Here is a 16,375-nt window from a genome sequence, read left to right as displayed (position 1 = left end):
CATTTACCAAAAATTGAAGAAAAAAATCAATGTATTTACCAACTCGTGGGGATACTGAATTAATACTCACGACTGGTCGCCCAGGTTGATGTTCTAAATTTTTATGTACCTTAGGTAATATGTACAGGTGAAACTCGAAAAATTAGAATATCGTGCAAAAGTTAATTTATTTCAGTAATGCAATTTAAAAAGTGAAACTAATATATGAGATAGACTCATTACATGCAAAGCAAGATAGTTCAAGCCGTGATTTGTCATAATTGTGATGATTATGGCTTACAGCTCATGAAAACCCCAAATCCACAATCTCAGAAAATTAGAATATTACATGCAATCAATAAAACAAGGATTGTACATAGAACAATATCGGACCTCTGAAAAGTATAAGCATGCATATGTACTCAGTACTTGGTTTGGGCCCCTTTTGAAGCAATTACTGCCTCAATGCTGCGTGGCATGGAAGCTATCAGCCTGTGGCACTGCTGAGGTGTTATGGAAGACCAGGATGCTTCAATAGCGGCCTTCAGCTCTTCTGCATTGTTCGGTCTCATGTCTCTCACCTTTCTCTTGGCAATGCCCCATAGATTCTCTATGGGGTTCAGGTCAGGCGAGTTTGCTGGCTAATCAAGCACAGTAATCCCATGGTCATTGAACCAGATTTTGGTGCTTTTGGCAGTGTGGGCAGGTGCCAAGTCCTGCTGGAAAATGAAGTCAGCATCCCCATAAAGCTCGTCTGCAGAAGGTAGCATGAAGTGCACCAAAATCTCCTGGTAGATGGCTGCGTTGACCCTGGACTTAATGAAGCACAGTGGACCAACACCAGCAGATGATGTGGCTCTCCAAATCAACACAGACTGTGGAAACTTCACACTGGACTTCAAGCATCTTGCAGTGTGTGCCTCTCCATTCTTCCTCCATACTCTGGGTCCTTGGTTTCCAAATGAGATGCAAAAGTTGTTCTCATCAGAAAAGAGGACTTTGGACCACTGAGCAACAGACCAGGTCTGTTTTTCTTTAGCCCAAGTAAGATGCTTCTGACGTTGTTTGTTGTTCAGGAGCGGCTTGACAAGAGGAATACGACATTTGAAGCCCATGTCTAGGATCCGTCTGTGTGTGGTGGCTCTTGATGCACTGACTCCAGCCTCAGTCCACTCCTTGTGAAAGTCCCCAACACTTTTGAATGGCCTTTTCCCGACAATCCTCTCCAGGCTGTGGTCATCCCTGCTGCTTGTGCACCTTTTTCTTCCACACTTTTCCCTTCCACATAACTTTCTATTAATGTGCTTTGATACAGCACTTTGGGAACATCCAACTTCTTTTGCAATTACCTTTTATGGATTTCCCTTCTTATGGAGGGTGTCAATGATGGTTTTCTGCACAACTGTCAGGTCAGCTGTCTTTCCCATGATTGTGATTCCTACTGAACCAAACTAAGAGACCATTTAAAGGCTCAGGAACCCTTTGCAGGTGTTATGGCTTAATTAGCTGATTAGCGTGGGACACTTTGAGCCGAGATTATTGCACCTTTTCACAATATTCTAATTTTCTGAGATTGTGGATTTGGGGTTTTCATGAGCTGTAATCACCACAATTATGACAAATCACAGCTTGAACTATCTTGCTTTGCATGTAAGGAGTCCATCTCATATATTAGTTTCACCTTTTAAGTTGCATTACTGAAATAAATGAACTTTTGCACGATATTCTAATTTTTCGAGTTTCACCTGTATAACACAGGAATTCTGGGAGCTACAGGAACAAGAAAACTTTTTTTCCTTCTTGTCAAATCACTCCCATAAAGCCAGTTTTGATCATTCTTTCTATCTGCCTTTTGTAAGAAAAGGTAGGATTCTTCTTTAAATTCTGATATGTAGTGGTATCAGATATGTTATCCATTTCCTTAAGATAATCATCCTTATTCATCAAAACTATGCCGCCCCCTTTATCTACGGGGCGCACAACCAAATTTTTTCTATCACAAAGATTTAATACCCAACTGTATCTCATTGTTTCGTTTATTTTTTATATACATCCTATCTAGGTCTTTAAGAACCATATCTTTAAATACCACGAGATTAGCAGATAAATTACCTGGAGGGTTAAACAAGGAAACACTACTAAGACCAGTATGTACCACGCCGTTTGTCCTATTTACAGGATCATGACTGATTAGAAAGAAAATATATTTAAATGTTTAATTTATGCACAAATTTGTTAACATCGATGAAGGTCTGCGACTTATTGAGATTCTGAATTAGAGCAAACTTCTGACCTTTGTTAAGAGTATTAAGTTCAGAAGTAGACAATTCAGTGTTGCTCAGATTAAAAATACCCTGACAGTTTACTTTTTTTCGTTTACTTGCTGTTTCTTTCCACTTTCCCTACGTCCTCTCTTCTTATGTTTTTTGCAAATCCTAATGGATTTCCTAAAAAAATATTGTTATTTGGTTTTCCTTTTAAAGGGACATTCCAATAGTTACTCCCTCCTCTAGGTGGCTGTGCACTATGGTATCCACCCTGGGAATGGTAGGAATAATCACCACCATATTCTTCTCTATCATCTTCCAATGGATCATACCGATTGTACAGAATAGGTTCTCCGCGTTCAAATGTGGATGAGTGAGAACAATTACCCATATAGTCAACTGAATGTTTCTCTCTAGGGGAATAATACGGTCTATATTGTCCAGAATTCCTATTTAATGTAGGTCTAGGAGATCTATAACTACCGTTGTTGTGTGAACATCTCACCCCATTTTCATTGGGCCTACCCTGGGGAGTATATTGACCTGGAGATTTTTTAATCCAGTTCCTGCTGTGATTAGGTGGACTGGAAGAATAGTTTCATTGTTAACCCCTTCAACCTGGAATGGTGCAGTTAAAACCTGATTGTCTCTAGGTAGGGGATCTTGCACTAGATCCTGCTGCCATTTAAATACAAGCTGTTTATTATAATCCGCGTCATCCTTGCTATACTTTTTTTTTTTTTTATTTCTTTGTTCCTCCTCCTCAGAGGAGAGGATCTCCTGTAATTCTTTACTATAAAAAAGATAGGATTCCTCTTTTACATATGGAGCCTCTATCCTCTGAAGATGTGGTTTACAGTGAAACGCGTTAGTGCAGGGCCAAACACGTGACGCTATTATGTACGCTAGCGGAATCCAGTGAAGCTCATCGTTTGTTATATGCTTGTGATTGTCTTTTTATTGTATGTACATTACCATATTAAAAAACCCTTGGTTTTAACATACTGCACTATGGTGGTCCCTTCTTGTTTAACTCCTCTGTGCTGAGCACACTTACACAGGATTGTATCCAAATAGAGGGGTGTGTCTGAATATTCTGTGCTGTGGAACGGCAAGGCGCTTCATGGTCTCTATGTGGGATCAGTGTCTCTGGTAAGGAGTTCACCTTACATATGGGTGGTGTGATTTCTTGGCACCCTCTATTCCTGAAGCACTGAATGCTCTCCATCTTACACTTTTAAGTGTATCTTCTTTTCCTTTGGGATTTTCCATCCTTATTTTGGACTGTTCACCAGGATACTTATTCATCTGTACGGACATTTTGCACATTTGATTGCTTTATTCATCTTCAACTTTGTTTGCAATATTTATGCTTGTTCATTTAATTTTTGTCCGTATGTACATTTGTCCATCTGTACGCACATACACTTTTATAATGTTTTTTCTATTTTGAGAGTGGAGTACTGGGTTATATCACATAAACATTTTACGTTTGCGTGTTTTTGACATATTTAGGCATCTAGCTTATTATTGTCTATACACACACATTTGTCCATCTGCACGGATATATACTCTTCTAGGTTTATTTATTTATATACTTTTTTGGAAAGTTGAGTATGATGTTTTGACACAACATTATTTGTGCTGTTATTTTTATATTTATTTAGATTATTGCATATATTGAGCTCACATTATCTTTTTTTTCTATAATAATATGGGTTGATATTGTATGCACAATTGCACTTTGGAATTTTTAGGAGACAGCACACCCCCTTTTTTCAAGTAGTGGTTTTCCATCTAGTATCTAGATGTGTAGTGGATGCAGCAGTCTTTATTTACTTTCTGATTTTGCTAGTGCAAGAAAATTATTTGGTTTGTATTTAACAAATGAATACGTTTTGATGTAAACCATTCCATTGTAGCTCTGGCTGTTTTTTTTTAGGATTGTTGTCCAGCTGGAGGGTGAACCTCCGCCCCAGTCTCAAGTTTTTTTCAGACTAACAAGTTTTCGTCTAAGATTGCCCTGTATTTGGCTCCATCCATCTTTCCATCAACTCTGACCAGCTTCCTTGTCCCTGCTGAAGAAAACCATCCCCACAACATTATGCTGCCACCACGTTTCACAGTGGGGATAGTGTGTTCAGAGTGATGTGTAGTGTTAGTTTTCCACCACACATGCGTCTAAATCTCCCTTACTTCTGAAGCTCGAGGCTACACTCCAGAGCCTACTGACAGGTAGTGAGGAAGCAATGAGACACCTCCTCACCATCTGTTTTAACACCATTTATGCAGACAAATGCACCACAATCGCATGCATTGTACAAGGCTGCAGGGTGTTTGTGGTGCTTCCCCATTGACTTGAATGTGTAGTGTTTGGTGGATGGCATAGCTACAAGTCAGATCAACTTTGCAAGTCCAGCATGTAAACACCCCTGTGCATTCCTGTGCAGGCAGTCCCATCCACAACAATTGGGATGGAGCAGATACATGGACACAGCCACTGCTCCCAATTTGATATCCATGTGAGCGAATGTTCCTGAACTCACACTGTCTGCGTTAGATCTATCCTTACAGCCGCTGCGTCCCAACTGACAGGGACGCACAGAACACCTGTGCATCCCTGTGTGGGTAAACACAGCCCTCCATGGGTATACACTTTAGCACACCCAATTGAATGAGGACTTAGTAGGAATTTAGCAGGAATTTTGTAAGTTATGTTGTGTTTATGCGTGCAGATAAGGATTTTAGTGTTTGCTTAGTGAAAATAGCAATTTGATAAACATTTGTGCAACTATTGTGGGGCCTAAAAAACTCAGGAGCACTTTCTTTTTTATATTACTGGTCAGGTGCTTTTAGAAAATATATGGTTTGGGGGGGATGTCTTTTACAAATTCTGAAACCTGCACATGAAAAACAAAAACCTCTAGATTTTGAGAGAAATTTTTGCGTATGTTTGATTTTTGCCATTTCCCAAAAAGGCGCAATTTAAAATTTACAAATAGGGGGGCGCATGCGCGGCCGGCTCTTGGATGGACATGCTTCACTGACAGCTCCGTCCACCCGCCAGAACGAGCGTGGCTCACACCGGCCCCAAGGGATATAAATCCCACAGCGATTACCCGACTGAGTGCGCAGACCTCCCCAGCTATGCCCCACAGGAGAAAAACCCCGGGACAACCGGGAAAATTAACAAAATTCTTCCCTGCTGTCACAGCAGGAATCCAAGATGGCGCCGGCTGCAGTAATACAAGAAGCAGCAGCCATGAGAAGGACCACACAGCCCAGCAGACGGATCCCAGACTGCAATACCCGCTGTATCCAGGGGACCCTGGTGAGTCATCTCCCCCTATGTCCCCCACCACAAGCAGCCCGGCCAAGTCTAGGCCACGTCTTGACCCCGAGCAGTCTTCTGCCTACCAGGCCCTCAGCCATCCATCACCTCAGCTTAACACTGACCTACCAGTAATAGAAGCATTCCCTGCGTCAGATCAGCCTATTACCGAGTTATGCATGAAAAACATGCTTTTATCGCTCAGACAAAATCTGCATAGCGATATATCATAATCACTAGCCAAAATTACTAACGTGGTTCAGCAACAAGAACACAGATTACTCCATATTGAGTCCAGAATGGGAGAATTAATTATAGCGCATAACAATCTGATTGACACACATGCGGATCACACATCTGACATCGAACAAATTAACTTGAAACTAGCCGATCTGGAAGATCGATCAAGGCGTAACAATATCAAGTTCAGAGGTATTCCCGAAAGCGTCACTAATGAGGCACTGCTACCCTATATACAGCAATATATAAAACTCCTCATTCCATCTCTCTCTGACATGGAGCTTGCTATAGACCGAGCCCACTGACTATCTAAACCTTCATTTCTGTCAGCATCTATCCCAAGGGATGTTCTGGCGCGTATTCACTTCTACCACATTAAAGAAAAAATTATGTCGGCAGCCAGAAACCCACCTCCGCTCCCACCATTACACGCAAATATCCGACAATTCGCAGACCTGTCAAAGGCCACGCTCCTTAACCGGAAAAAAAATGATTACTATTACCAAAGCCTTAAGAAACCACGGCATAGGCTATTAATGGGGTTTCCCCACAAAACTAACCGTGAAACAACATGGTACAGTCTTCACAATCAAAACCCTCGAAGCGGGCCTAGATTTACTTAAAGCTTGGAATATACTACCTGTGGACACACAGCAATCCACACCTACCAACATATGGAGGCAGAATAATGGCAACGCGCACACCTTTTATACACCACCAATACTTCATCTCAGATGTTATAACCCACTCTACTATTTTCTGGCGATCGGCCATGTTCCGAAAATGTTCATGTTACAAAAAAATGTTTGGCATGACCTTCTTCACGGTCAAAGCCTGTTCAAACCCCCCAGTTCTGAAGTAGCAAATCGAGCTACTCAGGTCACTTGCATTTTACGCAAGTTCTTTTTTATCTCCTTCCACCTTCCTCTCCTCCCCTGGCACCACCAGTCAATCAACTATACTTCAGTATTCACCTTCAACGAATTATCGTGGAATACCCACCCTAACTCCTCGATCGAGCCCAGTCTGCACCGCAAAATCGATAACATTCTCCCTCTCACAGCCGCATTCACTCAACCGCGATTTTCTCAAACAACAACTCAACTATTCTGTTCATCAATCAAGAGATTCACATTATGATTAATATTATATCTCTTAATGTACGTGGCTTAAATTCTCCCTTCAAAAGATCGATGCTTCAAAAAGAAACCCAAACGTTTCAGGCCGACATACTCTTTTTACAGGAAACCCACTTCGCTACAAACAAGACCCCCAGGCTACAACTCCATCGATTCTCACATATCTACAGTTGCAAGAAAAAGTATATGAACCCCTTGGGATTACGTGGAGTTTTGCATGAATTGGGCATAAAATGTGCTCTGAACGTCATCTAAGTCACAACAATAGAAGAACACAGTCTGCTGAACATAATACTACACAAACATTAGATGTTGCCATGGTTTAATTGCACATAACATGTAAACGTTCACAGTGCAGGGAGGAAAAAGTATGTGAACCTTTGGACTTAATAACTGATTGACCCTCCTTTGGCAGCAATAACCTCAACCAAACGTTTCCTGTAGTTGCAGATCAGACCTGCAGAATGATCTGGAGTAATTTTGGACCAATCCTCTTCACAAAACTGTTTCAGTGTAGCAATATTCTTGAGATGTCTCGTGTGAATCGCTCTCTTAAGGTCATGCCACAGCATTTCAATCGGGTTGAGGTCAGGACTCTGACTGGGCCACTCCAGAAGGCGTATTCTGTGCTGTGGCAGCCATTGTTTTGTTGAATACTTGTATGCTTTGGGTCATTGTCCTGTTGCATCACCCATCCTCTGCAGAGCTTCAGTTGGCGGACAGATGGTTGTACGTTTTCCTGCAAAATGTCTTGATAAACTCTGGAATTAATTTTCCCATCAATGACAACAATCCGTCCAGGCCCTGAGGCAGCAAAGCAGCCCCAAACCATGATGCTCCCTCCGCCATGTTTTACAGTGGGGATGAGGTCTTGATGTTGGTGTGCTGTGCCTTTTTTTTCTCCACACATAGTATTGTGTGTTCTTCCCAAACAACTCAATCTTGGTTTCATCTGTCCACAGTATATTTTGCCAGTAGTGCTGTGGAACATCCAGGTGCTCTTTTGCAAACTTCAAACGTGCTGCAATATTCTTTTTGGACAGCAATGGCTTCCTCCGTGGTGTCCTCCCATGTACTCCATTCTTGTTTAATGTTTTCCTTATTGTAGATGTGTCAACAAAAATGTTAGCTTGTGCCAGAGATTTCTGTAGGTCTTCAGCTGACACTCTGGGATTCTTCTTTACCTCATGCAGCATACTGCGCTGTGCTCTTGCAGTCATTTTTACAGGACGACCACACCTAGAGAGAGTATCAACAGTGCTAAACATTCTCCATTTGTAGACAGTCTGTCTTACCGTGGACACATGAACATCAAGGCTTTTGGAGATACTTTTGTAACCCTTTCCAGCTTAATGCAAGTCAACAATTCTTGATCGTAGGTCTTCTGAGAGCTTTTTTCTGCGAGGCATGGTTCACATCAGACAGTGCTTCTTGAAACCAGTAAACCCAAAACAGGTGTGTGTTTTTTAAGGGCAGGACAGCTGTCAGCAACACATCCAATATCATCACACTGATTGGAGTCAAGGTTGGCTCACTCCTGGCTCCAATTAGCTCTGGGAGAAGTCATTAAGCTAGGGCCTCACATACTTTTTCCTTCCTGCACTGTGAATGTTTACATGTTATGTGCAATTAAACCATGGCAACATCTAATGTTTGTGTAGTATTATGTTCAGCAGACTGTGTTCTTCTGTTGTTGTGACTTAGATGACGTTCAGAGCACATTTTATGCCCAATTCATGCAAAACTCCACATAATCCCAAGGGGTTCACATACTTTTTCTTGCAACTGTATATGGCTACTAATCTCAAGAAAAAAAAACGGTGTCATTACAGCTATAAAGGACTCTGTTCAGTTCCGAAACATCTCAGAAATCGCTGACCCCCAAGGTCGCTATCATATCCTAGTTTGCCAAATAAATGACATTCTCTACACTCTAGTAAACATCTATGGCCCCAACAACAACCATATGCAATTTTCCCATAAACTATACACTATCATTTCAACTCATAAGCAAGGCAGACTCCTCATCGGCGGAGACTTCAATGTTATTGGCAATCCTCTTTTAGACTCGTCCTCCAACAAAAGATCCCCTAAACTAAATTTCAACCACTTTCTGCACAACCATGATCTTTACGACATCTGGAGATGTCAGCATGGCAATGAGAGAGACTACACCTACTATTCCCCTTCTCACCTTTCCTACTCCAGAATTGATTTTTTCATCACGGACAAATGGACACTACAACACGTGATATCGTCCAAAATTGGTACCATAACCTGGTCAGACCACACTCCAATTAACATATCCTTAGACGACAATCAACGCTCAGCAATCCCGCCTATCTGGAGACTAAACTCTACAATTCTGAAGAACCCAGATAACCAGAAACACCTGTTAGAAGCCCACAATTTATTTTTTGAATTTAATTCTACTCCCGACATTCCTATAACCACAATATGGCCTGCTTACAAGGCTTACGTGAGAGGTATCCTCATACAACTAAACTCCCGTATCAATAAGCAACGATCCCAACAAATCGATCAACTACTAACCTCCATCAAACTAAACAAAGAAATCAACAAAAAAAAGCCTGAATCCGTCCACATCCGCAGCCTTGACCTTAGACAGAAACAAACTGCAAACTATTTTACTCCACAAATATGACATTAACCATCAAAAAATAAAATCCAAATTATACGCACTCGGTAATAAAGCAAACTCACTCTTAACGAAAATAATTAAACAAAAATGGCTCAAATCTAAAATCCCCACGATTCAACACCCAACCACACACACCTCGCTTACAAACCCGCAAGACATAGCCAATGCTTTCGCGACCTATTACCAAAATTTATATAATATTAAAGATGACCCAACCACAACCCAACCGATGACTATATCCATTCAAAACTTCCTAGCTACCACCAATCTTCCTCGTCTCACACCATCTCAACTCACATCTCTTTCCATACTGATTTCTCCTGTAGAAGTAGAAAAAACTATAAAAAAAACCTTACCTCTAAACAAATCGCCAGGAAATGATGGTTTCACGAACAAATTCTACAAAATATTCACATCCAATCTCACACCGTATTTATCTGTTCTATACAACCATGCTGCCTCTACAGGTGAATTCTCTACCGAAATGCTACAATCGATAATCACAACCATTCCAAAGCCGGGTAAAGATCCCCAATTGGTCCAGAACTACAGACCAATCTCACTACTGAACAAGGATATAAAACTATACGCCAAAATAATTGCCTAAAGATTGCTCCCCCACCTACCTACACTAATCCACCCAGACCAAGTGAGATTTATCCCTTGTCAACAAGCACCAGATGCAACCAGACGAATCATATCCCTCCTACACAAACTTAAATCCACTAGCCAACCCTCTTTTATTCTTATCTCTAGATGCTGAAAAAGCATTTGACCAAATTCACTGGCAATTCATGAAACTTACACTTCAAAAATTTGAAATTACAGACTGGATGTTATCGGCAATCCTATCCCTCTACTCCAACCCTTCTGCCAAAGTTCTAACTAACGGCACACTTTCACAACTCCTCTACATATCCAACGGCACTAGACAGGGCTGCCCCCTATCCCCCATAATTTTTACTTTACTCATCGAACCGTTAGCATCTAAACTTAGAGATGACCCAACATTCACGGGAATTACTCAACTTAAAAAAGAACACAAAATTAGCCTATATGCAGACGATATCATCCTAATGATCACTAATCCCTATAAATCGCTCCAATCAATATGTACATATCTCGATAACTACACAGAAGTCTCTTACTATAAACTCAATGAACCCAAATCCTCTATCTTAAATCTTTACACACCCGCTAAGATCAAGAATATACTGACTAAACATTTCCCTTTCTCTTGGGAACAACACAGCATCCCTTATTTGGGGATCAAACTCACCACTACAACTAACCAACTATATGCTGCCAACCACAAAATGCTACTCGAAACCATCCCACAAGAACTTAAAAATCTACGTACATCAACTCTGTCGACAATGGGTAGAGTAGCAACTTTAAAAATGTGCATACTACCCAAAATACTTTATATATTCTGCACACTCCCCATTCCTGTTCCTAGCACCATTTTTTCCAATCTCCAAGCAATATTAGCCAGATTCATCTGGAACTCAAAGAAACCTAGATGCACTACAAGCCTCCTAATACGCCCAGCCTCTAGAGGAGGAGCCGGTCTCCCACACTTAAAATCATACTACCATGCCACCCTTCTAGACCAGCTCTTTTTCTGGTGGCATCCTACTAATGAAAAAACTTGGACCGCCATGGAAACTTCTCCACACCTACCGCACACACTTGCAAAAATGCTGTTCCTACCCCAAACATCTCAAACTCACTCCTACCCAAACATCCTTGTATACAAGCCTCCTTACACGCGTGGTATGACTTCTTAACTTCCAACCAGTCAGATATAGATACTAAACGAATCCCTACATCAATTTCCACTTTACACTTCATCACTCCCTCCCTAAATCTAACACAATGGGAGAATCGAGGCATATCTCATATTCAAGACTTATACACAAACCACAAATTAGACTCCTTTTCCACTCTCCAGAAGAAATTCCACCTCCCTGACAAAGAAAACTTTACCTACATGCGAACAGCCCATTCCCTACACAAAATAACTATACCACTTGAGATGACAATTCCTGCTATTGCATACCACTTCTTTTATAAGGCACAATATCCAAAGAAAGGAATTTCGACCTTCTATACGCTTATAACCAAAGCACAGTTTACCCTTCACACTACCTCCCTAACCAATTGGGAAAAAATCCTCCTTAAACCAATACGTCCGCACACCTGGGAAAGAACCTTCACTATCACTCACAAAGCCTGTAAATGTAGTTCCCACTGGGAAACATACATGAAAATTTTACACCAGTGGTATTTAACACCTGCTAAACTCACCTTATATTACTCTTAACACTCACCTAACTGATGGAGACAATGCGAAAAAACAGGATCAATTCTTCATTTACTCTGTACATGTAAATCCCTCAAATCCTACTGGAAAAGAGTCTTCCAACTGATCTCCTCAATCACTGGAGTCCCGGTGACCCCAAACCCCGCTCTCGCCCTCCTACACATAGGAATAAATTCCCTACAGACTCACGCACCATCATTATTCACACATTAGCAGCCGCTAAAATCAATATTACTAAATTATGGAGATCCACCAAAACTCCCCTTTCTTTCAGCTCTTATATCTGACCTTAACCTTCAATGCGAGATGGAGAGAAGAACAGCCTTCCACAATTCCTCCTACCACAAATTCAAATTTCAATGGTCTCGATGGTTACAAAACCCTAATTGTGCAATAAAATGATAATTATAGAATAGCACCACACTATGACCTATACATCTGACTGGTGCCCTTTCCCCCCCCCCCCCCGCCCCTTCTTTAATATGTACCTCACTTCCATCTAAGCACGGTTCACACCATACCAAGCATACCTCTCATGTAACCGTGACTTAAGTCTACAGTTAACCCAGCCAATTGGTGGGGACCTCTTTTATATCTACCAACTGTAATAATTGATTGTGAACCTCCTCCATGTTAATGTTAATATACATTAATCTGTATGTTAAAAATCCATCAATAAAAAATATTTGAATATAAAATTTACAAATATTTATTAATGCAATACAAGTTAGCAGGAATTTTGTAAAATGTTCTGTGTTTGTATCTGTGAACAATGACTTTAATGTATTTTTAGCAAAACTATTGTTTTGATAAACATTTGCACAAATATTACTGGGCCTTACAAAATTAGTAGCAACTTTTTATTCTACTGTTTTTACTGTGCTTTCAGAAAATATATGGATGGGGTGGGGTCTTTTACAAACTTTGAAAGCTGTAAGTGAAAAATGAAAAGCTTCATTTTTTTTTAGAGAAGTTTTTGTGTAGGTTTAATTTTCATAATTTCCCAAAAAGGCGCAATTTAAAATTTACAAATATTTATTATTTATTGCCTTCCTCTGATCAACTGTGGGAATAGGATTATAATTTTTTTTTCTTGGCAGGACTTTTGTAAATTTTGCTTTGTTTATATATGTGAACAATAATTTTAGTGTATTTTTTACACTAGTGTATTTAGTGTATTGCACAAATATAGCCAGGCCTTAAAATCAGTAGCAACTTCTTTTTATTCTACTAGTTATGTGCTTTCAGAAAGTATTTGGTTTGGTGGGTCTTTAAAAACTCTGAAAGCTGTAAAGGGAAAAAGCTATGGAAAAATTACAAAAATGGTCTGACCACCTGAGTTTAAAAGTGGAGCACAGGGCCTGGCAATGAAAGGGTTAAAAGGTTTGTTGCAAAGTGGAAAACTGTTCTGTTAGACGAAACGTGACATTCTTTTTTGCAACTATGGGTGCCACAATCCTCCAGACAAAAGAGGAGAGAGACCTTTTGGGTTGTTATCAGCGCTCAAAATCCTGCATCTAATGGTATTGGGGTGCATTAGTGTGCATGGAGTGGGCAGCTTGCACATCTGGAAAGGCACCACCAATGCTGAAAGATACAGTGTATCCAGGTTTTAGAGCAGTATATGCTAAGGTTCCTAAACATTTACAGTGTTAAAAGAGTGAATAAAATATGGGTTTTTATGAGATTTGCAAATCATTGCATTTTGTTTTATTTCGATTTTACACAGCATCCCAACTTTTTTGGAATTGGGGTAGATCCAGGCATCTCTGGCATGTGCCCAGGTCCCCCAGGAAGTGGCTGGGATCTCAAACTTCCAACCTTCTCTCTGGTTGCATAGACACTGTATTATCAATATGTTTGAACTCTACAAGAAAGTGTTGCTCCCTTCCCATTTCCCTGCAGTGACCATATAGCAGTAATTTTAAATGCCTGTTCACCAATCAAACACCAAATCAGCAGGATTGAAGGAAATTTGGGAGACATCGGCGACAGATTATTGCTACTGCAATAATTCACTTTTTTGAATGTTAGTTTAAGTGGTCTTGATAATTATCTTTAGGTTCTTTGATTTCATTATTTTGCAACAGGTACAACTGTTTTACTTTAAAGTGTTACTAAACCCACAACAGTAAAATCAATCTGTATCTTATACTCCTTGTGGAACATAAGGGGTTAATCCTCTGCATTGTGTAAAAAGGCAGTTTGATCCTTTCTTCTCTGCCCCTCCTCTTGCTGAAATGACCACCTGATACAGACTGAACCCGTGGTCACATGCACATGCTCAGTTTAGTGTGTATTGCTAGAAAGGTTTTATGTTTTGTTTTTTTCTTGGGAGGGTGCATGTGATCAGCACAGGGCCAATCAGACAGAGAGTCCGAGGTTTCACATCCTCCTAGAGCAGAAAGAAAACTCCTTCTACAAACTTTAACCAATGCTCTGCTAAAGTCACAAGAATGCTCCAACTGCTGATGAGAAAAGGTATTTAGCAGTATTATATTTACTAAAATAATTGCATTTCCATGTTGTGTGTACTGTGTGAGACCAGAACGAATGAGAGAATGCAGGGTCCTGGGTTTAGTAATACTTTAAGCCAAACTCCTGGAAAAACAAATATCAAAGTGATATTAAACCTTGTTTGTTTTTTTTTTAATAAAATAACAAACATGTCTATACTTACCTGCTCTGTGCAATGCTTTTGCACAGAGCAGCCCCAATCCTCTTCTGGGGTTCCCGACAGGCGCTCCTGGCACCTCCTCTTTGGTGCGTGCCCCAACGGAAAGCTGCTTTCCATGGAGGGCACCTGTGCAGGTGCACTCCCGAGCCGCCCTGTCTGTGTCCAATGATACAGAGTCAGCCCCGCCCCCTGCTCCCACGTCACAGCATTTGATTGACAGCAGCAGGAGACAACGGCTCCCACTACTAACTATCTGCCCAATGAAAAGAAAGACCATGCCTAGAGCCGCTGCTCTTTTGCACATTGCTGGATCAGATGGGACTCAGGTAAGAAAAAGGGGGGGACTGCAGCACAGAAGGTATTTCAAAGGTGAAAAAACTTAAGGCTTTAGAACCATTTTAAGCCTTGCAGTGGATTCTCCTCTGCACTGCACAAGTTACTGCTTGCTTTGTCTGAGAGTAGAACAGCAATACTTAATTTCTCATTCCCCCAGTAGCCAGCACTCTTCCCCACTTTCTGACGCTTTGTGATGTGGACGGGGCCCTCAATGTTCTTACATACAATGCAGGACCAGGCTTGCAGAATTACGATCCTTAGTAAAAATACTGCAGCCATTCCCACAATATACTGCAAAACAGGAAGGTTTCTGTGATCAGTCACTGTAGGCAGCAGGGAGCCCCTAAACATCCAGAGAAGTACTCTGCATGGGAGAGGAAGGTGAGACCAGCAGAAATGAATATTGGGGCCAAGCATTTGTGTGCCAAGATGGAATATGCAGCACACCTGTGCAGGCATAGTGGTGTGACAACAGCCCGCTGACTCAAAAATCGTATCGTATTCTGCAATTCTCCCAGTCAGCCATGAAGGTTGCTAGGGACAAGGCCCTATTCAGCAATCTTCGCCTTCCTGGTGGGCATACTCCCTGAGGCGTCTTCAGGAACAGGGTTTCAAGGACAAGTGCTCTAAACCTGTACAGCACCTTGTGGCAAACTCAGTGTGTTGCACCACATACCTAAGTAAGCATCTAATGCAGAGTCCAGTTCCCAAAGGGCCACATTACTGTACCTAAAGGGCAGAACTGAGAAGCAACTGAACCAGAAACTGACAAAATGAGCCTTAGTGGCTCTGCAGCAGCTAAAGTTGTTAGTACTTGTTAGTAAAGAAAAACCTTGAAAAAAAAAACCAAAAAGAAAAAAAGGTGGTTTGTTTCTTTCAGTGCAGAGACAATGCATGTATCCCCTTAAGGACACAAGCAAAAAACAAAGGCATGTTGTGAGTAGGAGGGTTTAAACTGGGTTGTCCTTACAGCTCTTGTTTTTGCAGTATAAAAGTTGGATAGTGCTGCGCTGCTAATCCTACTCGTAGTGTGAAAAAACCACCTTAACAAAAGATACAACACATCAAAATTATAAATATTAGTGCACTAGAAAACACCTCCCCCTACTTGAGGTGATAAAAAAATGTTTTAATGAAGTTGCACCACTAATCCCACTCTTATTTATAAAATCAACTTGCCAAAAGTCAAAACAATGCATCATGAATATTCCAATAATTATTGTGCTACAATACACCTCCCCCCTACACAAAGTGATATGAATATGATACTATATAAATCACAACCTTTTCACATCAAATATGTACAAACCATACGTGTATGAAAATATATTGAATCAATGTCCAACAATTATCAACTAGTCCTGTTTGACAGATAAGTGGTATTTAAAGTGCTACAAAACACCTCTCGCGCCCATTGA

At 40.8% G+C, this 16,375-nt stretch overlaps 1 protein-coding gene across 1 annotated transcript in view; it reads right to left on the bottom strand.

Moving 5' to 3' along the window:
• The window catches only part of RNF213 (ring finger protein 213), a 454,388-nt gene that overhangs the window by 218,032 nt on the left and 219,981 nt on the right, over positions 1-16,375 (bottom strand). The gene's annotated exons all lie outside the window — the stretch shown is intronic.

This window comes from Staurois parvus, unplaced genomic scaffold, assembly GCF_062004578.1.
Source record: "Staurois parvus isolate SC_StPar_1 unplaced genomic scaffold, SC_StPar_1.0 ptg000286l, whole genome shotgun sequence".
Classification (NCBI taxonomy): domain Eukaryota; kingdom Metazoa; phylum Chordata; class Amphibia; order Anura; family Ranidae; genus Staurois; species Staurois parvus.
Note: the sequence above shows the minus strand (reverse complement) of the source record. Positions and strands in the feature narration are given on the sequence as shown.